Source organism: Vombatus ursinus, unplaced genomic scaffold, assembly GCF_900497805.2.
Source record: "Vombatus ursinus unplaced genomic scaffold, bare-nosed wombat genome assembly UNPS02014778.1, whole genome shotgun sequence".
In the NCBI taxonomy this organism is placed as follows: domain Eukaryota; kingdom Metazoa; phylum Chordata; class Mammalia; order Diprotodontia; family Vombatidae; genus Vombatus; species Vombatus ursinus.
The window spans coordinates 59,484,706-59,509,486 of NW_020954556.1; the positions used below are offsets into that span (position 1 = coordinate 59,484,706).

The 24,781-nt window shown below is 37.4% G+C and overlaps 1 protein-coding gene across 4 annotated transcripts in view; it reads left to right on the forward strand.

The window, feature by feature from the left end:
* CDYL2 (chromodomain Y like 2) overlaps positions 1–24,781 on the forward strand; it is a 220,652-nt gene that overhangs the window by 119,008 nt on the left and 76,863 nt on the right. Inside the window, exon 1 of one of the 4 annotated variants that reach the window (XM_027865329.1) lies at positions 24,672–24,691. The exons of the other annotated variants lie outside the window; for them this stretch is intronic. The gene's annotated coding sequence lies outside the window, so the exon portion shown is untranslated. Of the gene's footprint in view, positions 1–24,671; positions 24,692–24,781 lie in introns of those variants that run through there. 4 annotated transcript variants of the gene reach the window in all.

Genomic DNA, 24,781 nt, shown 5'->3' on the forward strand with positions numbered 1-24,781 from the left:
TCTATCTATCTATCTATCTATCTATCTATCTATCTATCTATCTATCTTGTTCTGCTTGTCCTTAGAGAGCAAAACTAGAAATGATGGGGCAAGATAGAAGGAGGCAGAATTTCTGTTGACATCAGGGAAAACTATCCTTCAATTAGAGCCATCCCAGAGTGCAATGTGTAGTCATATGTGACAGTCCCTCAATGAATATTATATATCTCCTCTGTACTAGGCACTGTTTCTAGAGGTCTATGAGTACAGGTTGGATGAGTGGTCTTCAGTAATGTCATTTCTCATTTAGTACAGTTTGAGTTAGATGCCTGCTGAGCTCCTGTGAAGATATTTTTGCCTCTGAATCGTAGGCATTTAATCAAACATATTTTTGTTGACTTGAGTTGTATGAGATGGGAGAGCTACATATTTCCCCTCATCCTGGTACTCAACAGGTTTTGCCTGTGCCCCGTGGGCATTTGGCTGACTAGCCAGTGGTGGTGGTATAGTGTAGAGTGGTGGTGAAGACAGGACTTGTCTTCACATATTACCATGATTCATGCTCTATAGCCTCTAATTTTCTTGGGCCAAGCATTAAGGATTTGCCTGGGGTCATGGACCTGTTACCCTATTTACTTGGCCAATTAAATCAGAAAGCTGTGTTAAAGCCCAGAAGACAGTTGAGTTTGAGATTCCAGATATAATGACATTGTAATCTCGACTCAGTTTATCCTCATAGTAGTTTTTCTTTTCCTTGAAAAAACTATGAATTTTGGTTTCTTAGTGCTGTTTCTTCTGAGGACTAGATTCTTAATCCTGGGAAAACTTCCTATCTGAGATTGTAAATCTTGAGTTTCTTGGTTAAGGTCCATTGGCGCAGTTCTCCTGAGGTTGTGACAGAAAGGCAAACTGCCCTTGTAGGTGTTGTACACATTGATTGGTGGTTTGAACTATTTGAGAACATTGCATGTGATAAGTGCGGTTAGACAAATGTGTTTCTGACATCATTTCCAGTTTATCCACCTCATCAGAAGCATCTAATTGATCGAGGCCTTTGCACAGTCGACTTTGGTTCCCAGCTGGTTAAAGTACCAGGACATAACATTTTATCACTCAGTTTTAATGCAGTGGGGTGACTTGATTGATTGATTTAATCAATCCCCAACCCTTACACTTTACAACTTTCTTTTATGGCCAGAATGGATCCAGGCATGGAAGCCATACACAGAGTAATGCTGCTCCCACGATACCTTATCAGCTGTAGAAGCTTTATGGTTACTGGTTGGTTACTTGTGCACACCAGGTAGAAGGGACTGGTTAGTTATGATTCCTGCTAGGAGGTACTTAGACGGTTCACTTAATTGTCATCATCACCCTCTGTACTAATAAAAGTTGTCATATCAAGCCCAGGCATTCAAATACACAGTCAGAGAGGATCTTTGCATTTTGAATGAGTGCACATTGTAAGTGGTCCCCTGAGGCTCTGTAATAATCATCTACATTTCTCTACTTCAGCCCCATGCCACCCCTGTATCAGATCTCTGTGTGTATGTGTGTATATATGTATATATGCACATACACATATGTATATGTATACATACATATCACCCCATTTAATTGTTACATATATACACATACACATTATATATATACAGGTATATATATTATACATCTACATATCCATATATACGCACTACCTGTACATATCATTTTGTAAACTTTAAAATACTATATCAATGTTGGTTGCTATTATTGGAATTAATAAGAATAATAATAATTATTATTATCATATTCTCTATAATCTTTTAGGGCTGTTTGATTCAATTCAATTCAGTAAACATTTATTAAGCATCCACAATGTGCCAGGCACTGTGCTAAGTGGGGTGGGGTGCCAATAAGAAAAAGAAGTACAGACAGTCTCTGCCTTCAAGGAGCTTACAATTTAATGGGGGAAAGCGACATACAAAAGGTGTGTGTGTTGGGGGGTGGTATTACTTGATAGAAGCATGATGTTCCATGGAGTAGAAACCAAGCAGAGCTGCTGCTGAAAAATGGAGTTACCTGGAAAGTTCAGATTGGAGCCCTCTAATAATGGAGGTTTGGGCAGGACTTTCTTGCTTTACTCTCAGCCCTCCAGTCACAAGGGGGAAGTTGAGAAGGTGTTTAATATCAAAAACTGAGTCAATCATGAGGATGATGATGATGAGATTTCAGGTGATCAGCTTATCAACATGAGTGAGGCATGATGTTTCATGTAGTAGAAACCAAGTGGTTGCTGATGGCCAGTGGAAAGTTAGCGTACTAGCTTATACTCTGTCATGTTGTACCCATCTGGAGCTGCTGGGTGAATGGAATCACCATGCATGATCTGTTGACATGTAAGCTGCTTCATTTGTTAATTTGCCTTCTGGCATGCTCTTCCCTTTGTCGTTTCCCTAGGAATGCTGCAGACTTTCTCATTAATTCCTGGTCATCATCATTGTTAAGGAATTTTCTAAATAATTCCCAAATGGTACCATTAACAGTTGCCTTTTTCAGAATGCTAGAATGTATCACTGTTTCAGGCAATGCACATAAATCCTTTAGAGGATCAATTCCCCTAAGAGAAAACTAAGCTTTGAACACCTGAATAGCCAAGTTAGCTTCTAAACTTAATTTGCAATCCTCATGTACCCCAGCAATTTAACAATGTTAATAAACAAAACACTTCAATGCACTTTACCAATGATCATGTACTAGTTATTTATAGTAGCTGGTCTGACCTGAAAAGAAAACATTGGAAAACTCTGCTGTCCATTTACAGCTTGAAAGGAAAAAAATTGAGCTATAATGGTTTGATCAGAGCACTCCATCCCCTGGCTCAGATTGCACCCACTCTGTATCTTAGCAGGGAATCTTTGAAAGTCTCTCAGGCTGAGACTTAGCTAGGCTCATCTTTGGAAAACAGACATTTCCAAGCCTGTACTGTAACTTTTGGTTAGACTGTGGCGAAGCTTCTACTCAACTGGCCTGGTCTTTAATAACCTAGTTCACTTCTATAGCATAATGAGGCATCAGGGTAGGACTTTAATGGAAGGAAGGAAACAAGTATTTATTGTGTGCCAGGCCCTTTACGAATATTATTTCATTTGAACCTCATGACTCCCCTAAGAGGCAGGTGCTATTATTAATCTCTATTTATAGTTGAGGAAACAGAGGCAGAATTTAAGTGACTTGCTCAGGGTCTCACAACTAGTGAATCTCAAACTGAATTTGAACTCAGGTCACCCTGATTCCAGGCCAAGTGCTCTATCTAATGCTCCACCTAGGTTCATAGAGCTAGCGTACATTTTCTTATCAAAGATTTTCTAAAAGTGAAAAAATGAAGAAGAGAAAAAAAATAGAACTGATAAATAAATTTAAAAAATAAGAAATAGATGCAGCATTCTGCCATTGTGTGCCTACACTTCTGTAAAAGAGTCAGGGGAGGTATCTTCTCATATTTTTTTCTTTGGGGCTATAACTTTTCCTTGTAATTCTGCAGTATTTGCTCTGGATTGTTTTATGGTTGTTCTTCCTATCTACATTGTTGTAGTTATTGCTCATTTTGTTTTCTTGGCTTTAATGATTTCACTCTGCATTCATTCATGTAAGTGTTTCCCTGCTTTTCTGTATTCATGATCTTTGAAGTTTCCTGAAGCATGATAATAGTCCTTTACATTTCTGTACCACGATTTGCTTAGACATTCCCCAGTCGATGGGCATCTAATTTGCTTCCAGTTCTTTGTTCTACAAAAAGTCCTGCTATAAATATTTTAGTGTAGTTGGGGACTTTGTTTTTATCAATCACCTCCTTGGGTATGTGCCTAGTAATGCAGTCTCTGGATCAGAAGGTATGGATGTTTTAGTCACTTTATTTGCGTAATTCTAACTTGCTTTCCAAAATGATTGCACTGATACACAGCGTCAACAACAATGCACTTGTGCCTATCTTCTTTCCACTGGCTATTCGATACTATCTTGGTCATCTCTGTCAGTTTGCTGGGTGTGAGGTGGAACAACAGGGTTATTTTGATGTGTATTTTTTATTATTGGTAATTTGGAGCCCTTTTCACATGATTATTAGTAGTTTGCAATTCTTTCAATAACTGTTCATATCCTTTAACCAGTTATATATTGGGGAATTACTTTTGGTCTGATACATTCTGTTTATTGTCTACATATCTTGGATACTTAAACCTTTATCTGAGAAATCTGATAAAAAAATTTTTTTTCTTTCCTCATTTGATGACTTCCCTTCTTATTTTAGAAGACTTAAATTTGCTTGTGCAGAAATTTTTCAATTGCTTGTGTTCAAAATTACTTATTTTAACATTTGTAATTGCCTCTAACTCTTGTTTGTTAGAGGCAGCTAGATGGTACACTGGATGGAGAACTGGATGTGGAGTCCAGAAGATCCATGGTCACATCCTCAGGTACCAGCTTTGTGACTCTGGGCAAGTCATTTGACCTCAGTTTCCTCATCTGCACAATGAGTAATAATAGCACCCAGTTCTCAGGATTGTTTGAGGTCAAAATGAAATAATTCTTGCAAAATGCTTTGCAAATCTTTAAATTCTAGCTCTTACTATTTGGTTAGGAACACATATCCTATGTGGAGCAGTGATGGGTCTCTGCATCTCTTCTATTATTTTGATGGTATGATCATTACTTTTCAGGTCACATATCCAATTGAATAAGCGGTGAAATATGGTGTGAGCTGTTCTAAGCCCAATTTGTGCCAGATTGCATTCCAGTTTTCCCAGCAGTCCTTATCAAATAAGTTCTTTCCTAAGTAATTTATGTTTTGGGGTTTATCAATTACCAGGTTATAGAGTTCCATTATTTCTGATAATCCCTTATCTAGTCATTTCCATTGATCTATTTCTCAGTTTTTAATCTAATATCAAATCGATTTGATGTCTGTTTTGATAATATTGTTTGATGTCTGGAAGTGCTATTTGCCTCTTCATTCCTAACTTTTTTTTCCCCTGTTATTTCCCTTAATTTTTTAGATCTTTTATTCATCCAAATGAATTTTATTACTGTTTTATTGAGTTCTGTACAATATCCCATTGGTAGTTTGATTGGTATCATATTGAAATTATGAATTAATGTTGCCGATAATGTCATTTTTGCTATATTGGGATGTCTCAGCCAGGAACACGGAATATTCCTCCAGCTATTCCTGGAGCTATCCTTCTAACTCTAACTATTGTTCTTTATTTCTTTAAGGAGCATTCTAAATCTGTATAAATGTTGAATGTGCCCTCGTATGTTGAACCTAAAATATTTTATGATATTTGTAGTTATTTTGAATGTTATTTTCCTTTCTATCGTTGCCTATTGGATTTTAAAAATTATTTTATAAAAATACTGTTGTTTTGTGGATTTATTTTTTGCCTGCAACTTTGTTGAAGCTATTAATTGTCTCAATTAATATCTTTGCAGACAGTTTCTTTCCCTAGCATTATCTAAGTGTGCATACATAACTCTATATAGTAGTTTCTAATGGTTCTCTTTATTTCTTCTGGTTTTGTTGTAATTTTTACCTTTTCATCTGCTATTGTGTTTATTTGATTCTCTGCTTCCTTCCTAGTAATCAGGTTGCTAGTGTTTCATCAGTTACGGGAATCTTTTCAAACCACTAGCTTTTATTTTATAATTCTCTAGCCTTTTTGTTTCTAATTTATCTATTTCTCCTCTAATTTTCAATGTCTCCTCTTTTGCGCTTGTGTTTATTTGTTGGGTTTCTGATTTAAAAAAAAAAATGCACATTCACTTCATTAGTCCTCTTAGTTTCTATTTTGTTATAGTATATTTTGGGAATTATTTTATTCCCTCAGGACCACATTAGTTGCATCCTAGAAATTTAGATATATTGTTTCATCATTATCATTCTCTTTTATAATTTTTATTTTAAAATTTAAATTAAAATTTTATTTTTCCAAGTAATAAATATCTTTACTCTGTCCCTTCTGCTTCCCCTCTCCACCCACCTGCAAACAACAATAGCAACAACAACAAAAAAACCCAGAAAATGAAAAACAACCCCCCTAACAAAAAATACAGTCAAGCAAAACATATTCCTATATTACCCACACCCACAAATGCATACCTTACTCTCTATATCTAGTCTTTCACCTTCTCTGTCAGAAGGTAGGGGCAGAATTCTAAACCATCAGCCCTCTGGAATCATTGTTTATTATTGCACTTACTATCGTTAAGTCTTTCAAATTTTTTTCATTTTTACAATGTTGTTGTTTCACTGTAAATTATCTTCCAGGTGCTGCTTATTTCACCTCATTTGTATAGCTTTCTACATGTACTGCCCACCCCCTTATATGGGATAATAAGTTCTCCCTCTATTTCCTTACCTAGTATACGCTTGGCTGTGCCTTTCCTTTCTTCTTTTAACATCATTAAAACATAATAAAATTTACTCCTGGGTTTTCCATCTTATTTGACTACTTCTCTCACTCCTAGTGACATCACTGTTCTTAAGGTACACCTGTAATATATTGTCCCTACCCTTTGGGAATGCAAGCACTTCATCCGTGTAAAGTCCTTTCAGATTGCTCACTTGCATTCACTTTTTTATGTTTCTTTTTATTCCTCTATTTGTAGTTCAAAGTTACTATTCATCTCTGCTATTTTAATTAGAAAAACTTGGAAATCATGTATTTATTAAAAATCCATTTTTACTCCTGAATAATTATATTAAGTTTTACTGGATAAGTTTAAAAATATTTTTATAAGCCTCTTTACCTTTATAAATCTTTTACTTTTGACATGTGGTATTCTATGCTTTCCACTTCTTCACAGTGTTAGCTGATAAATCTTATGTGATCCTGGCTCTGGTTCCTCAGTACTTGAACTTTTCTTTCTGGATGTTTGTAGATAGTTTCTTTGATTTGGAAGCTCCAGATTTTGTTATGTTAAATTCCTGGTAGTTAACATTTTGGCATTTCTTTTGGGGTGAAAGGTGGATTTTTCCTGTTTTCACTTTGCCTTCTATTCTAAGGGCTATAGGCTAGAGTTATTTAATTTCTTGAAAAAATATGTATGCCTATATATATATATATATATATGTATCTTTGTGTGTGATACATATATATGTACATATACATATATATACATATACATATACATATATATATATATACACACACACACATAGATACATATATATCACCAGGCTCCTTTTTTTGTCATGACTTCATGTAGTCTGATTAGTCTTAAATTATCTTTCCTTGATCTATTTTCTAGGTCAATTGTTTTTGGCTTAAGACATTTTATATTTCCTTATTTTTTTTTCAATCTTTTGGACTTTAAAAGTAGTCATTAGATTCTGTTTAATTCTTTCTAATTTTCCAAGACTCTGTTACTTCGATAAAATTCTAAATCTCTTGTAGTAAGCTGTTAATTCCCTTTCCAATTCTTTCTTCCACACTTTATTTCTTTTCTGATTGTTTCTTCTACTGCCCCTTTCACTTATAATACCATCCTTTAAACTCACTTTTTAACTCATATCATTTCTTTTAGGAATTCTGATTTGATACTGTAGGAAAACTATTTTGGGGGTGGAGAGGAAGGAAGAGTCTGCTTGTAGGTGTTTTGGAATTATTCTCTTTCTTTGGGTTTGTGTCTTGGTGTCTTAGTGTGTGTGTGTGTGTGTGTGTGTGTGTGTGTAGTCTTTTTTCTGGATAGCTACTCTGAACAACCCAGCCTTGCTTGATTAACAAGGAGCTCTGGAGAATGAATCTGCAATCCTTCTATGTTATAAAGAAAAATCACAGCACTTCTTAATTTTGGTGACTTTGTTTGATACAACACTAGATCTGGCCCACAGGTATAAAGTACAGAGTGTGTAGAGAATAAAATACAAGCAGAGAGTTAGGATGGTGGTTGTAATGCTTTAGTTGATAGAGAGATTAGTTGTGTGATTCCAAGGGAGAGAGATAATAGTTTCAGAAAGTGAGTTAGCATGTATGAGTAGGATGCATTCAGGTGGGGACCCATGGAGGATATGTTGGTAGAGGAGAGTGATCATGTGACTGAGTGTTGGAATTCCACTGGCTTATGTGTGAACCCTGATTTATGGCAGCATGAAGAAATAGGAATCAATCAGTAAATAAGTATTTATTAAATGCCTACTGTGTGTCAGGTACCATGCAATGCTTTGGGGAAAACAGTTCAAAGCATGAAACAATCTCTATTCACAAGGAAATTACATTGTAATGGGGGCATTCCATGGCAAAGCGAAGGCTCTCATCCTTGCTTTTGTCTCGAGATTGTGTGTAACACAGGGTAATTCCACACAGCAACATCTATATTTGAGGAGCAATAAGGAGAGAGCCGTAACAGATGCTATATTTAAATGTCACAGTTCTTATAGTTATGTCTACATGGTAAAGAGACATGGTAGAAGGGGGAAAAGTACAAATGACCTCAGAACTTGGAGACTGAGGTAAGTATGATGGGGAGTGAATATCTAAAAAAATACAGCTGTGGAAATTCTAGACACAGGATTGCAAATTGTGATCCTAAATTTTTTTTTGATAATTTCTTTTTTTTTCTTTTTTTTCTTTTTTTATGGTAATTTTTATTTATTTTTTTGTTTTCAACATTTACTTCCACAAGATTTTGAGTTCCAAATTTTCAACCCATCTCACCCCTCCCCCCACCCCAAGATGGCATGCATTCTGAATACCCCTTCCCCTTCAGTTTTCCTGTAGGGCAGGATGGATTTCTATACCCCATTTCCTGTATTTCTTATTTCCCAGTTGCATGTGAAAACATTTTTTTTAAACATTTGTTTTTAAAACTCTGGGTTCCAAATTTCCTCCCTTCTTCCCTCCCCACACACCCTCATTGATAAGGCAAGCAACTAAATATAGGTTATATATGTGCAGTTATGCAAAACACTTTCATAGTAGACATGGTGTGAAAAACTAACTCTATTTCCCTTAATCCTATCCCACCCCATCCATTTATTCTATTCTTTCTTTTGACCCTGACCCTCCTCAGAAATAGTTGCTTCTGATTACTCCCTTTCCCAATCTGCCCTCCTCTCTATCATCCCCCTACTCTCTTGTCCTCTTCCCCCCCCCATTTTCCTGTAGGATAAGACAGATTTCCATACCCAATTGAGTGTGTATGTTATTCCCTCCTTAAGCCAAATCCTATGAGAATAAGATTCACTCATTCCCTCTCACCTTCCCCTGGTTTCCCTCCACTGTAAGAGCCTTTTCTTTTCTGTTTTTTTTTTTTGTGAGATAATCTACCCCGTTCTACCTCTCCCTTTCTCCTTCTCCTAGTATAATCCTCTCTCTCCCCTTAATTTTATTCTCCAGATATTACCCCTTCATTTTCAACTCACCCTGTGTCCTCTATCTATCTATCTATCTATCTATCTATCTATCTATCTGTCTATCTATCTATCTATCTATCTATCTATCTATATCTATATATACATACATATAATTTTTCCCCTCCAACTACCCTAATACTGACAAAGGTCTCATGAGTTACAAATATCATATTTCCATGCAGGAATGTAAACAGTTCAACCATAATAAGTCTCTTATGATTTTCTCTTTCCTGTTTACCTCTTCATGTTCTACTCGAGTCTTGTATTTGAAAATCAGATTTTCTATTCAGCTCTGGTCTTTTCATCAAGAATACTTGGAAGTCTTCTGTTTCACTGAATGACCATTTTTTCTCCTGCAGGATTATATTCAGTTTTGCTGGGTAGGTGATTCTTGGTTGTAATCCAATCTCCTTTGCTCTCCAGAATATTATATTCCATGCCCTGTGGTCCCTTAGTGTAGAAGCAGCTAAATCTTGTGTTATCCTCATTGTGTTTTCACAATACTTGAATTGTTTCTTTCTGGCTGCTTGTAATATTTTCTTCTTGACCTGGGAACTCTGGAATTTGGCTACAATATTCCTAGGAGTTTTTCTTTGGGGATCTCTTTCAGGAGGTGATTGGTGGATTCTTTCAATTTCTATTTTGTCCTCTGGTTCTAAAATATCAGGACAGTTTTCCTTGATAATTTCTTGAAAGGTGATGTCTAGGTTCTTTTTTTGATCATAGCTTTCAGATAGTCCAATAATTTTAAAATTCTCTCTCCTGGATCTATTTTCCAGGTCAGTTGTTTTTCCAATGAGATATTTCACATTGTTTTCTAATTTTTCATTCTTCTGGATTTGTTTTACAGTGTCTTGATTTCTCATAAAGTCACTAGCTTCCAATTGCTCTATTCTAATTTTTAAGGAAGTATTTTCTTCAGTAATCTTTTGGACTTCCTTTTCCATTTGTCCAATATTGCTCTTTAGGTCATTCTTTTCTTCATTCGCTTTTTGGATCTCTTTTTCCATTTGGGTTAGGCTATTTTTTAAGGTGTTATTTTCTTCAGTATTTTTTTGGGTCTCCTTTAGCAAGCTGTTAACTTGCTTTTCATGATTTTCTTGCATCACTCTCATTTCTCTTCCCAGTTTTTCCTCTCCTTCTCTTACTTGCTTCTCAAAATCCCTTTTGAGCTCTTCCAAGGCCTGGGACTGATTCATATTTTTCTTGGAAGTTTTGGATATAGGAGCTTTGACTTCATTGTCTTCTTCTGGTTGTATGTTTTGATCTTCTTTGTCACCAAAGTAAGATAATATAGTCTGACTCTTTTTGCACCGCCTACTCATGATCCTGGCCAGTTACTTGAGTTTTAAACTCTTTGTTAAGGTAAAAGTCTGTTTCTATTGTGGAGAATGTACTGTCCCAAGCTTTGGGGGTTTGTCCAGCAGTTTTCAGAGGTACTTCTAGGGACCTGAAAGTTTTCAGTTCTTCCAGGGTGCTATGATAAGGGGCAAGGTGTTTTCTTTCCACCGCCACAACAAGCTCCAGCACACCAGCATTCCTCCTCGCCCCAGGACCGCCCCTCAGAATTGTGACCCAGATCCAAGCACGGGCACAGCAAGAGATTCCTGCCTCAGCACTGGCAAAGAGATCCTTGCAATCCCCCTCTGATCAGCCACTCGATTCCCTCTCAGTCTGTGGGCTGGAAGCTCAGGAAACAGCCACGGCCCTGGGGGGCGGCTGAGACACAGGTCCTTCTCTCACTGCAGTCACAGACTTTTCCCACTGACCTTCTAAGTTGTCTTTGGCGTTCAGGGGTTGAGAAGTCTGGAAACCGCCACAGCTGCCGCAATTAAGTCCTCTGAGGCCTGTTCCAAGGTCACTGCGGCCTGCACGCCCACGCCAAACTGTGCTCCTCTCCCCACCTGGTGCGATATACCTTTCTGATCAACCATCCAAGCTGTCTTTGGCTGGAAATTTGTTTTATTCTGTCTTTTTGTGGGTTCTGCTGCTTTAGAATTTGTTTGGAGCCATTTTTTACAGGTATTTGGAGGGGTTTGGGGGAGAACTCAAACAAGTCACTGCTTTCACTCCGCCATCTTGGTTCCGCCTCTGTGACCTTAAATTTTTAACAAAACTTTTCCTGTGTGCTAACTCAGCTCTTCCATCTGCCTCTCAGCTGTCCAGTTGTGTATGTATGTGTGTGTGTGTGTGTGTGTGTATGTATGTTTAAAGAAAGTTGACTTCATAGCAGTAAGACTTCTTGACAAGAGCCTGTTCATTTCCTTATTTACATGACTGGAACACATTTTTGACTTTCCCAGTGGTGGATTAAAACCCTCATTTTTTTATTTGTTAGTTTTATTTTCTGTAGATAGATATGTGAGTTGTATATCACAGTCTAGTGACCCAAAAGGCAGTGGTAAGGCACAGGGTGGGTGTCAGCATATTAACAGGGATGCTTTCTGTTAAAGAACTGATGTAAAAGACATTATTCAGGAAATGTATGATTGGAAAAGGAGATGTAACCAGGTAGAATAATTAAAGATGGACAACTCAAATGTTGCTCTGGTACCAATGGAATGTCAAAGAAAAATTTAAAAAAACAACAGAATCTTCAGAGGTTGAGTAGATGGTCTGTGGTGTATTTATGAAAGGACATGGATAAGAATTACATGGGTTAGAAAGTGTGGAGAGATTGTAATCTGCACTGGTGGAGGAACTGTCCACATTGATGAAATCACAGGTCCAACAAACTACCAGAGTTGGGAGGCACTTAGTAAAATCATTGTTGCTTCTCTATTTATAGGGCAGCTTCCAACCCTGCACATTTGGCTCAGGAATCTGTCAGAGGCTGGCTGTCGGTTAGCATCGAGATTTATGCTGTTATAAAAATATGCATTTTTCATTAAGCTAAAATATCAAATTATGTACTTCCTTCTCATCCTGAAATAACTCATGTTACTAGTTTGCATGATGTGCCGTGAAAGTTGTTTCTAGTTTTTTTAAGCAAACCAGAAATTAATATTTTCCAAAACCTTGGTGGTGTTTTTTAAACCCAAAACAAGTGAAAGCCAATAGTCCTTGAATGAGAGAATATTCATCTTTGTCTTTAAAAACAGGAATGTGGGTATGTGATCATATCATTAAGGGGCAGCATGGTATAGTAAACAGAGAAGGGCTTGTCTTGGAAGGAGGAAGACCTGGGTTCACATCCTGCCTCTTGCACATACTAGCTATGTTACTGTGGGTAAGTCATTTAACCTGTAAGTGTCCCAGATGACTCTCTCAGGCTATAAATTGAGACATTGTCAGTCTGTGTTGATGAAAGGAAATTCTACAAAAGGAGTTCCCCATGCCAATGAAATCATAGGTCTAGATCATCCTCCTTAAAAAAAAATCACATTATTATACACGGCAATAAATGAAAATTCCATTGTTGTTAGATTGCCACATGGGGTCAAAAGATTTAGACCTGAAACTTGGACATCATGTAGTCCAAGGAAAGTGAAAGGCGGAGAGTTTTTTTCACTTTAAATGCAGAATTTATCATCTGGTACTTGTGGGCGGAGTGAGACTTGAACATCCCTGTGAATACATTTCCTTTAAAATTTAAGATCCTGTCACTTAAGGTCAGGAAAGGATGTTGTTGGGCCAAAAATCACATAGCAAATAATAATTATTATTTTAATGCACAAATTTCTTGATGTTCTTTTTATAGAGTAAAAGATATGAGCAAAGGTATTTCCCCATGTGAGAAGGGATCAAACCCTTCTCTGTGCCCTAGTTCTAGGTTGTTGTCTTGAGTCAACAGACTTCCCACTTTTTGCTGACCTCACTTGCATAATGGATCAAAGCAGGGGCCATACAGAGGCAAGGGGTCATTAGTCTGCGCAGTGGCTGGCTCCAGCCCACTTAAAGACTGTGTTCTTGGCCAATCTTGAATATAGCCTCATGGGCTTCAGAGATGTTTACAGATGTACCTTAGAGGTCATCTGGTCCATCCTTCTCATGTTACAGTATAAGCAAAGGGGCTTTATTTCTCTGTGGAATGTATGGATATGCCCCTAAGTACCTTGAGGAGGATGGGCTTCATTGATGGGGAAGAATTGGTTGGCTTCCATTGTTGTGGGAAACTTCCCAAGGCACTGAGCTCTGAAAGGAAACATCAATTCTTTTGACCTCCCTTTTTGCCTTCTTTATCTCTCTTTTGGAATGATCCAAAGAGCAGAGTAGATCTTCAGGTAGGAATTTCTCCATTTCCAAGAGCAGTTAGTGGTTGCTTCAGGGAAGAAGCCCATAGGGAATTGCATAGGCTTGTCCATGTGGGCCAAGAGGGAAGTTCCTGATATATGTTGAGTTTCTGGTCCCAGAATTGGAGAAGCAATGGTATAACCTCTCAACCACTTGGCAACTATGGAGAGAGAACCACATAACTAATTGGGAGAGCTCCTGAGGGCTGCCTTTCTAGCGTCTCCAAGTTTGGGAGTCTCAGGACATGGCTTTTTATCCTGAGAAGGGGCATTTCCTGGGTAGCACAATCCTAGAATCCAGCCTTTTAGCAGAAGGGGGATTTCTGGAGTAGCTCTTGCCTCAACATTTACTGTATGAATCACCTCCAGTTGGGGAGTCTACCCACATATGAAGAAATGTGGGGTTCAGGCAGCGTGCCTCTTGGAAGGAGAAGGATTGGGTATATATATGATGGGAAGAGAAGAATACCCAGGAATCTCAAATGCATTTCTCTTCTGCGGAAATTGAAGAACCCTCAGAGTAGTAGTTGGAGAGACTTAAAATATCAGTGTATTGAATATATTAGCCTTAAATTTGTTTCCTTTCCAGGGGATAGTGAAACCATTAGATGACACTCTGAAAATGCAGGCCTTTAGGACCCAGATAAAAAGTAGGAATCAGAAGAAAGGGAAGAGAACTGTTTTAATTGTTGGTAGGCTATTGTGAATCCTTCACATGTTTTCTGCATTTATTTAAGTACTTCCTTCTCTGAGTTTTTGGTTTTGTTTTTTTTTTTGTTTTTTTTTTTTTTGCATTTTCTGTGGAACAGAAAAAAGACTGTCCTACACCTAATAATTGTATTGTTTCCTTTAGTGCTTACATGTGAGCTGGGAACCTCCTTACCTACATCTGTGGAAACCTAGATATGCGCTATATTTTGAAATTTTCCTAGAGTAAACTCTGGTTAGGAGCATAATGAACCAAAAAACACAGTGATTTTCTCTGGAGTTTCTAGAATTGAGCCTGGTCTGTGGAAACGCAGTGCTTGGAGCCTTGAGCTGTGGGTTATAGAAAGACTCAGTGATGGTACTGTGGAACTATTAGCCTGAGTGCATGAGCAAGCCCTAGTGTGTCCATAGGTGGGAGGCCTGGTACATGGCTACCTTGACTCCCATGAATGAGAACAACTTCAGAGGGAGTGATAGAATTGCAGAACCATGAAATTCACTTCCATGGTAGACATGGCCATGAACAAGCTGGCAGTTTCTTCCAGGAATACTGGAAATACTGAATCCTTAAGCAAACATCCTACTGAGAAGACAGTAGGGAGAAGTAGTGACTCATAAGCTCACTAGAGTTCTTTGAGAGAATAAATGATATCCATAAAGTAGAGCTATTTGTTTTGATATACTTAGATTTTCAAAGAGCTTAAAAATGGTCTTTCCATATCAAAGTTTGCTGTTAAAAATTATTTTGCATGGAATTAAGGGAACCTCTGTCACTTAGTAGTTGTGTGACCTTGAATAAGTCTATTACCTTCTCTGAGCCTCAGTTTCCTTTTCTGTAAAAATGGGGAAAATACTTGCCTTCTCTACTTCATAAAGTTGTTGTGACAAGTCATTTTTTACATTTTTAATTGCTATATTGTTGTCATTGTGGAAAGTTAAGGTAGGGATAAATAATTACCTCCCTAGATAGAGAAATATAAATAATAGACTCTCAGGGATTGTCATTGGGACTAGTCTTACCTTACATTTTAAATCTTATTTTACTTATACTTCTTGTTTTACATCTCTTTAATTCCAAATTGCTTTCTAGAATAGTTGAACTAATTGACAGTTTCACCAACAGTGTATTAGTGTGTCTGTCTTTCTACAGGGACAGCTAGGTGGCTCAGTGGACAGAACGCTAGGTCTGGAGTCAGGAAGACCTAAGTTCAAATTTGGCCTAAAACACTCACTAGCTGTGTGACTCTGAACAAGTCACTTAGCTTCTGTTCCCCTTAATCCACTGGAGAAGGAAATGGCAAACTACTCTAATATCTTTGCCAAGAAAACCCCAGATGGGGTCAAGAAGAGTCAGACACGACTGAACATTAACAACTTTTAACCTAGCCTTTGCTACCTAGACTTTTAAGTTTTTTTTGGTCATCTCTCAAATACCATTTTTATAAGTGGGTAGAGAAGTGAATGCACGGTAAGTTAGTTTGCACCTGTTAAAACTAATCTTTTCTGAGAGGTAAAATGGCAGATCCACAGAACTTCTAGATCCTGTGGGAAAATTCCCTGAGGTTGTTTATAGGGGCAGCAAACTGGCAGATGAAAGCATAAGTTTCTGATAATCCAGATTGTACTTATAGGAGGGCTCTACCCTGACTGTCAGCTTTTAGCTGCTGTTGGGACCGGGAGAGGTCTCTTCTAGCTCAAAGGTTCTGTGATTATAAGTCATTGTGGATTGATCTTGGGCTCACTGTGCCAACCACAAGGATCACTGTGGGCACTCTCAGTACTGAGGGATAAATGCCCAGGGTCACCTTGTTAATTGTAAGATGTCTTCTAGGGGAAACATTCAAGTGGCCCGCTACCCTGAAGCTGTCAGGTCAGAAGGGAACATAACATTCAGGAGAGAAAGGTAGGGGCTGTTGAAGAACTGAAGATGAGGACAGAAGCAAATGAATGGGTGGCTGGGGTGGGGATGTGATTGACCACAGGTGCTCACCTGTGGCTCTTTCACCTGCTTTCATCTTGCTACATAGTATCATCAAAGGCAGTTAAAACAGTGTAGTGGATAGATTACTGCTCCCATAGTCAAGAAGAGCTGAGTTTATATCTGGCCTTGGATACTTACCAGCTATGTGACTCTAGGTTGTGACTCTTCCTGCCTCAATTTCCTCATCTATAAAAAGGGGATAATAATAGCACCTACTTACCAGGGTTGTTGTGAGGACCAAATGAGAAATATTTATAAAATGCTTTGCCAACCTATATAAATGTGAACTATGTAAGTGTGAACTACTGCTATTATTGCACTCAATAGTGCTTAGAAATTCTTTATAATACTTTTTCACTAAATCTCTGAGCCTCAGTTTCCTCATCAATGAAATTTTGGATAATAACTTCTTTATTGAGTATTTTTTTTCTTAATCATCAATTGAGATAGAGTATCTAAAGTTCTTTGCATACCACAAAGCACTATATAACATGGGCAATTGTTATTATTACTGTCAGGTTTGCTTAGAAATTTGCAGTAATAGTTTTTCCTAGGCTGGAATTGACTAAGGAGTGGGAAGCTTGGAGATCATTCAGAAGAGAGCTCCATTTTATTTGTCTTTCTTGTAGATAGATAGATAGATAGATAGATAGATAGATAGATAGATAGATAGATAGATAGATAGATAGATAGATAGACAGGCAAGTGGATTAATAGATGGAAAGCATTTAGCATGTATTAAAATCTTATAGTGTTACCCAGTACTGTACTAAATGCTAAAGTTTCAAAGGCAGGCCAGCAAGACAATTCATGTCCTAAAGCAAATTGCATTTTGATTTGGGAGGATGGTGGAATGGGGTAGGACAAAAAGGAGAGCTAGAAAGCCAGAGGGGATGGAAGAGGAGGTTTGGAGATGACCAGGAAGAGTTTGAGAGGCCTGCCTCCAGAATAAGATAAAATGAAAACACCTCTCAGAACTCAGGTTATGAGGGCCAGAGTCCAAGGTTCTGGTAGGAAAGAAATGAATATGATATCTAGTGGGCACGGTAGCACAGCAAGCTTTACAGAGCTCTCCTCAGAGCAACTCTGAGAGGCCTGGAGTATGGCTATTGTCTTTTGTAGATAAAGTCAGGTTTCATTGGAAATGAAAAGTGACTTGATTAAGACCACACAGCTAATAAATAACAGTTCCAAGAAGAACCAGGTGTTCTTGCTTCCTAAATCCAATGTTTTTTCTGCTGTTAAATGTTGCTTGCTCAAGTCAGAAGTCTTGTACTCTCTCCATGTGGTCCATGATCAGTTGTATTTCCAAAATTTCATTCCCGCTGTTCATGCCCTCCTTGTAACTCTAGCTATTGACATTCTGATCAGCCTTCAAGATCCAGCTTAAAACTTACCTGGGTTCTGAGAAAGTGAGAACCAAAAGGGACCTTAGATCACAGGATGCAGGAAATCAGAGATGGGAGGGCTCTAGTCTCATGCTGTCATTTTTCAGGCAAGTAAATTGTGGCCCAGAAAGGTCCTCAAGGCATAGTTATCACAGATAAGACCTGAAAGGGAAAGAAGAGATCACAAAGTCAGCACGTAGATCATACCTATAGGAAGCTGGAATGAGATCTCAGTGGTCATCAGTCCAACTCCGTCTTTTAAAAAAATGTAAATTGCTTTTTTTCCATTATGAATTTGACACATATCAACAAATATGAACACTCCACATATAAAAAACAGATAAATGATTGTATGTGAAAAATGAATCTAATATATACTACTTGTCTTTTTCAAAAAGCATATATTAAATTTAAAATGATGGAACTCATATTACTTTCCTGTCTCTGTCCCCTTCTAATTTTCTTCTCTCTGTCATTTATATTTAAAATGTTTTATTAATGCTCTTTTCTTCTTTTTAATTTTTGTATCACTATCACTCTCCCTCGACCTACAAAATATCTATTTATATAAATCTTTCTAGGTTTCTCTGAATCTGTCCCTTTCATAATTTCTTGAGATGCAGTAATCATCCATTCCATCTCTATATAACATTGTCTTACATTTTATTCCCAGTGTTTAACATGGTGCCTGCTATAGTAGGTGCTTAATAAAAGTTTGTTGACTGATTAATACTTTGTTCAGCTCTTCCTCAAGTGAATGGCATCCACATTATTTACAGTTCTTTGCTACAACAAAAAGTACTGCTATGATTGATACATACACACACACACACACACACACACACACACACACACATACATGTATGAGATTCATTTTCCTTAATATGCCTAATAGTGGAGCCACTGGGGAAATGGGTATATATAGTTTAATGACTTTGGGCATAATTCCAAATTATTTTCCAGGATGGTCAAACCAATTTTCACGCTCAGTAACATTATATTGGTGTGCCTGTCACAGCCCTTCCAGCAATTGTTGTTTCTTTGTTGCTGTTGTTCTTATTTTTTTCCCATCTGATGGATAGAAGATGGAACCTTTGAGTTTTAATTTACATTTCCCTTATTAACAATTTGGAACATTTTTGTGTGGTTGTTCATAGCTTGCATTACTTTTTTATTTTGTTGAAAACTGCCTGTTCATATCTGTTGACTACTTATCTATTGGTGAATGACTCTTGTTCTTATATGTTTATATACATTCCCTAAGTATCTTGGATGGCTAATATTTATCAGAGGTATTTACTGCAAAAATATTTTCCAGTTCACTATTTAACTGTATCTTTTCTAATTCTATTGATTTTGTTTGCAATTTGTTTTTCAATTTTATCTAATTAAAACTGTCCATTTTATCTTTTGTAATTATCTGTGTCCCTTGTTCGGTTAGGAACTCTCTGCCATCCATAGTTATGAAATGTCTCTCTTCATGACATGACCTTTTAAATTTAGGTCATGCATCCACAGTCCTGTAATGAGTAAAACTTGAGGATCACTTGAAGCACATAAACATGTAGTCTTATTTCATAAATTGCATAGCTTTAACCTTTTAACAATATTCCTAATTATGTTTAACAAAAATCTGGGAAAGATTAGAAGCAACTCTACGTGATTAACTCAAAAGGTTAGACCCAGCATTCCATTTCTACAACAGATTTTAGGCTAATGATTTCAGGAGAGGTTTTTTTAAAGATATTTCAATATAACAGAGCAAATCATGTTCCTGATTGTTCTGTTTTGGTCTATAGTTTTATTTATCTTTCCCAGGTTTGTCTTTGAGGACTATATTTATCTCATAGAAGGGATTTGGGAAGATAAAGTCTATATTTTTGCGATTGGAGTTAATTGCTCTTTAAACATTTGATTGAATTTACATTTTTTCTTGGAATTTATTTATTCCTTTTTCAATTTTCTTCTCTGAGATTGGGTTACTTGAGCTCTTTATTTCTTGTTCTATTCCAAAAATTAGCACAATGCTTATAACTTGATAAATGCATATTAGTTAATTATTAATCTGGGTATTTTATATTTTTGAAAGCATCTATTTCATGTACTAGTTTTGTTTGAATATAATTGGCTAAAGTAGTTCCTTATGCTTTCTTCTATTTCTTCTTTGTTGCAAATTCTCCTTTCAGAAAACTTCTACTTTTATTTATCAATTTAGTAGCTTTTCATTTTTAAGTTTATCTCTTCTTTGATTTTTAGAAATTCTTTTTTGTATATGTTTATCTTTTTAAAAATGTGTAGTTTTTCTGTGTTTTTTAAATTTTTGGTTGCATGCCCGATTCATGGATTTGTTCTTTCTTTTGTTGATAAAAATATGTTTTTCCCTAATGATTTGCTTTGGCTGCATCTCAAATGTTATGGGATATTGTTTCATTATGAAATTATCTATTGTTTCTATAATTTTTTCTTTGACCCACATAGTCTTTAGGATTATATTATTTAGTATCCATTTAAGTTTGAATCCTTTACTCAAATGCCTTTTGTTGAACATAATTTTTATTTCATTGTGGTCAGTAAATCATACGTTTAGTATTTCTGCTTTTCAACATTTGGTTATGAGCTATTTCTGCCCCAGCACATGGTCATTTTTTTTAAAGGTACCAGGCGCAACTGAGAAATGTCTATAAATTCTCATTCAGTGACTACCAGAGATCCTTCATAGCCAATTTTTCGAAAATTCTATTTGGGCCTTATTTGTTGTTATAATTTTGTTAAATATTTCTAATATTCTAACACTTAAAATATTTTCTAATATTTAGTTTTGCTATGTCTCTGTAGTTCAGTTAGCTTTTCCTTTATGTACTTAAATGCACTGGCATCTGGTACATATCCATTTAGTACAGATAGATAGATACAGATATTATTTTGTTGTCTGTGGTACCTTTAAACATAATATAGTTACCCTAAACATTTCTTTTAGCCGTATCTGTTTTTCTCATGACTTTGTGATCCTGGTTACTATTCATACTTGGATGAATTCACCTAAAGCATAATAAATTCTGCGGTAGCCCCTTATTTTTTACAATGTTTCCCATTAGACCGGGAGCTCTTTGAGACCAGGGGCTGGATTTTACCTTTAACAATTACATTATTGTAAAGTAATGTAATACATGACAATGGAACCAGTTGGTTCTTAATGTTTCAGATGTGTTTCTTATAAAGGACATATTGCTGGATTCTGCTTTCTGCTATCTATTTCCATTTTATGAGTGCATTTATCCCATTTATGTTCAATGTTGTGATAGTTAATTGTGTATTTCCCTCCATCATAACTCCTTCTACTTTTTCTGTCTTTTTTTTCCCCTTTTCCCAAATGAAGTAAGTGGAGAAAGAAGCTCTTTGACATTAGTCATCTATAATGGACATGTTCTAACTCTACTCTTCTGCCCTAACTTTACCTAGTCCAGATCCTCATCATGGATTCTTGTGTTTTCTTTTTCTACCTGGAATAAAATCTTTATGATCCACACTCTGAAACTGAAATTTTATTTACTTCTATTTACTCTTATTTCCAGCCTAAGCATTGGTCCCTTCTTCTGCTGCAGCTGTAGAGGTGGGCTGGATGTGGGGAAAATGCTGTTCTGAGCCCCCTCGGAGGGCTCCTGTCGTGTCCCTGCCACCAACCAGTAGTTTGACCTGTCTCTTGCTGTGGCTTTGATAGAAAAAACAATAACAATAAAAGCAACAATTGCTTCATGGTCTTTTGAGAGATCCCAAAACACTGATTTCTTTCCCTTGAAGGGAAGCCTGGTGCCTCCTGTTGCACTGACTGTGATTTTCTTGCTATGGCTTTGAATGCCTTAAGGCTAGCATTGCCTACCTCCCTGAACCTATTAGGGGCTGGCTCTGTCCCTACATGTCTTCTTTGACAGCCTGTACCCAAGATCATAGTAGCATCAGGTCTGGTTTAGTAGAGTTTGATTTGACCTCCATCTCCCTTGGCATGTGTCCTCTGTGAATACGCGTAGACTTCTGGCCACTTTCTTGTGGAGTCCCAGATTGGCTGGAGGGCCTTATAAATCTTTCTCTTTATTCTGCTTGATTATGGTTGATCTGATTCTCAGATCTGTTAGCCCAGGCCTTACCTCTCTCCAGTCCTTGAGTCTTGCATCCTGCAACTGTTTATTGGACATTTCAAACTGTCTCATGGATATCTTAAACTCCACATGTCCCCAACTGAACTCATTATCTTTTCCCCTCAAATTCTCCCCTATTCCTAACTTCCTTTCCCTTGCCAAGGGCACCAGCATCCTTCTAATCACCCAGGCTTACAACCTAGGTGTGCTTCTCCACTTCTCATTCTCTCCCACCCCACATATCTGATCTGTTGCCAAGTGATGTCTATTGCTTCTTCACAACATCTCTCATATGTGCCCCCTTCTCTCCTCTGACACTGTCACCATCCTGGTGCAGATTCTCATCAACTTTGCCTGGACTACCGGAATAGCCTTCTGGTTTGTCTCTCCTCATCAAGTCTCTCCCCTCTCCAGTCCTTCTTCTACTTACCTGTCAAGGTGATTTCCCTGGAGCTCAAATCATAATATGTCTGCCTTCCATTCCTATTTAATAAACTCTCTTGTTTAATTGTTCCATTGGGTCTAACTCTTTGTGACCTTGTAGACCATTCTGTCCATGGTGTTTTCTTGGCAAAAATTTCCTTGTCCAGTGGATTAAGTCTTAACAGAGGTTAAGTGACTTGCCCAGGGTCATACAGCTAGTAAGTATCTAAGGCCGTTATTTGAACTCAGGTCTTCCTGACTTCAGGCCCAGTGCTATATCTACTGAGTCACCTGGATTAGATGCCTCTAATAAACTTTAATGGGTCCCTTTTACCTCCAGGATCAAATATAAAACCATCCATAACCTATCCCCTTCCTACTTTTCCAATCTTTCTCATACCTTACCCCCTTCATACTTTGTCATCCAGTGACACTGGTCTTTTTGTTTCTCTTCCCCAAATACTCCATTTCCTAACTAGATATTCATATGCAATGCTCTCCCTTATTATCTCTGCCTCTTGGCTTCCTTTGGATCTTAGCCAAAGTCCTCCTTCTGCAGGAAGCCTTTCCTAGTCCTGCTTAATGTTAGCACCTTCCCTCAGAGATTATCTCCAGTTTATCCCATGTTTATTTTCTTTACAAATAGCTGTCTGCTTGTTGTGTTTCCCGTTAGACCAGGAGCTCTTTGAGAGCAGGGCTGGATTTTGCCTTTGTATCCCTAGTACTTAACACAGTGCTTGTCATATAGCAGGCATTTAATAAATGATTGTTGACTTGATTTGGCTGCCTTGTAAGTCGTTGTTGGGGTGTTTATTGGAAAACTGGGTTCTCCTAAGGCCTTTCATCTTGTCCTCTTAATCTTTTCACTTTACAGATGGAGAAACTGATGCTCAGGGCAGTATGTGACTTGTCCATAGTCACCTAGGTAGAATAAGTGTCATAACTAAAACTGAAACTTTGGTCTTTTGACCAGCCCTTTTCCCATTACACCCATATTAATTGGAATTTTTTTTAACTGCTACTACATTTCTAGTGTATTTCAAGTAACAAATTTCAAGAATGTATTCTGTATCCTAAGGAAGAGAACAGTTATTTTCTTGGTGCAGGAAGGTGGCTCTACATTTCTGATAGGGGATTCGAGTTGCTGGGGTCATCACCCCATTGCATGATCTTCCAGTTCCATTTAGGACTGACAGGTTAAACAGCATGGAAACATAAGATGCTGCAGGCGACAGTAGGAACAGCCACACTTCAGTCCAGTGTGAACATAGCTTGAGCAGAGTGTGAAGAGAGAGGGATGCAAGAGGGAAGAAATCCATCTCCCTTTCTGTCCCCAGGAAGTTACATTGATAGGTTTTTGAGGCTTCAAAGGGAGGAGAAAAATCATTAGGTACCTGGGCAGCTAAGATAACCGGATCCAAAGAGAATTCCTGTTATTTTTTTTTTGAGATAGAGAAGACTGAGACAGCCTGAAAAATCCCTCAGAGGTAAAGAAGAGACCCAAAACTAAAGGGAAATTCTAACACAGGGGTTCTTAGCTCAATGAACTTTTTTATCACTTTTTCAATACAAATGGTTCCGTAGGTAAGCCTATATATTTTGTTGTATGCATTTACAAATGTGATTCTGAGAAGGGGTCTATAGGCTTCTTTAGATTGTCAAAGGGGTCCATGTCAGAAAAAAAGTTAAGAATCCTGGCCTAAGTGTAAAAGAAAAGGCATTTATAGTTAGTGCCACAGATAGAGTGTCCAGCCTGGAGTCAGAAAGACCTGAGTTCAGATCTGGCCTCAGACACATATTAGCTGTGTGACCCTGGGCAAGCCACTTGACCCTGTTTGCCTCAGTTTCCTCATCTGTAAAATGAGCTAGAGAAGGAAATGGCACACCACTCCAGTATCTTTGCCAAGAAAATGGGGTCACAGAGAGTTGGACACAACTGAAACAACTGAAGAACAAAATTTTATGTTATTAAATGTGATAATAATTGTAAAGTATTTAGCACAATGCCTGGCACATACATACTAAGCACTATATAAGTGTTAGCTATCATAATTATTATTATTATTAACAAATGTGATAATAAGCACTTAGCACAGTGTCTGGCACATACTAAGCACTATATAAGTGCTCGCTATTATTATTATCATTATTATTATCATCATCAGATGTGATAATAATTGTAAAGCATTTAGCACAATGTCTGGCACATAGTAAGCAGTATATACATGTTATCTATTTTTATTAGCTGGAGATAAGATAGAGATGACAGGTGCCCCTTGGGCCCACTCTGACATGAAGAAGGAAAGAAGGAATGAACAAAGGAGAAGCTGAAGTTTTTATGATTTTATAGAAAATGGATACATACCTGTCCTGCAATCTTTGAATTCTCTCCTACTTCCTTCTCTCAAATATATGCGATTCTACCCATTTCTCAGATGACTCCCAGAGGGAGAAAGGTGGGTAAAGCAGCCTTTGGGCTCATAAATACATTGTACCTCAGCACCCATCTAGTTTTTTTTTTTTAATTTATTTTTATTATGACCTTA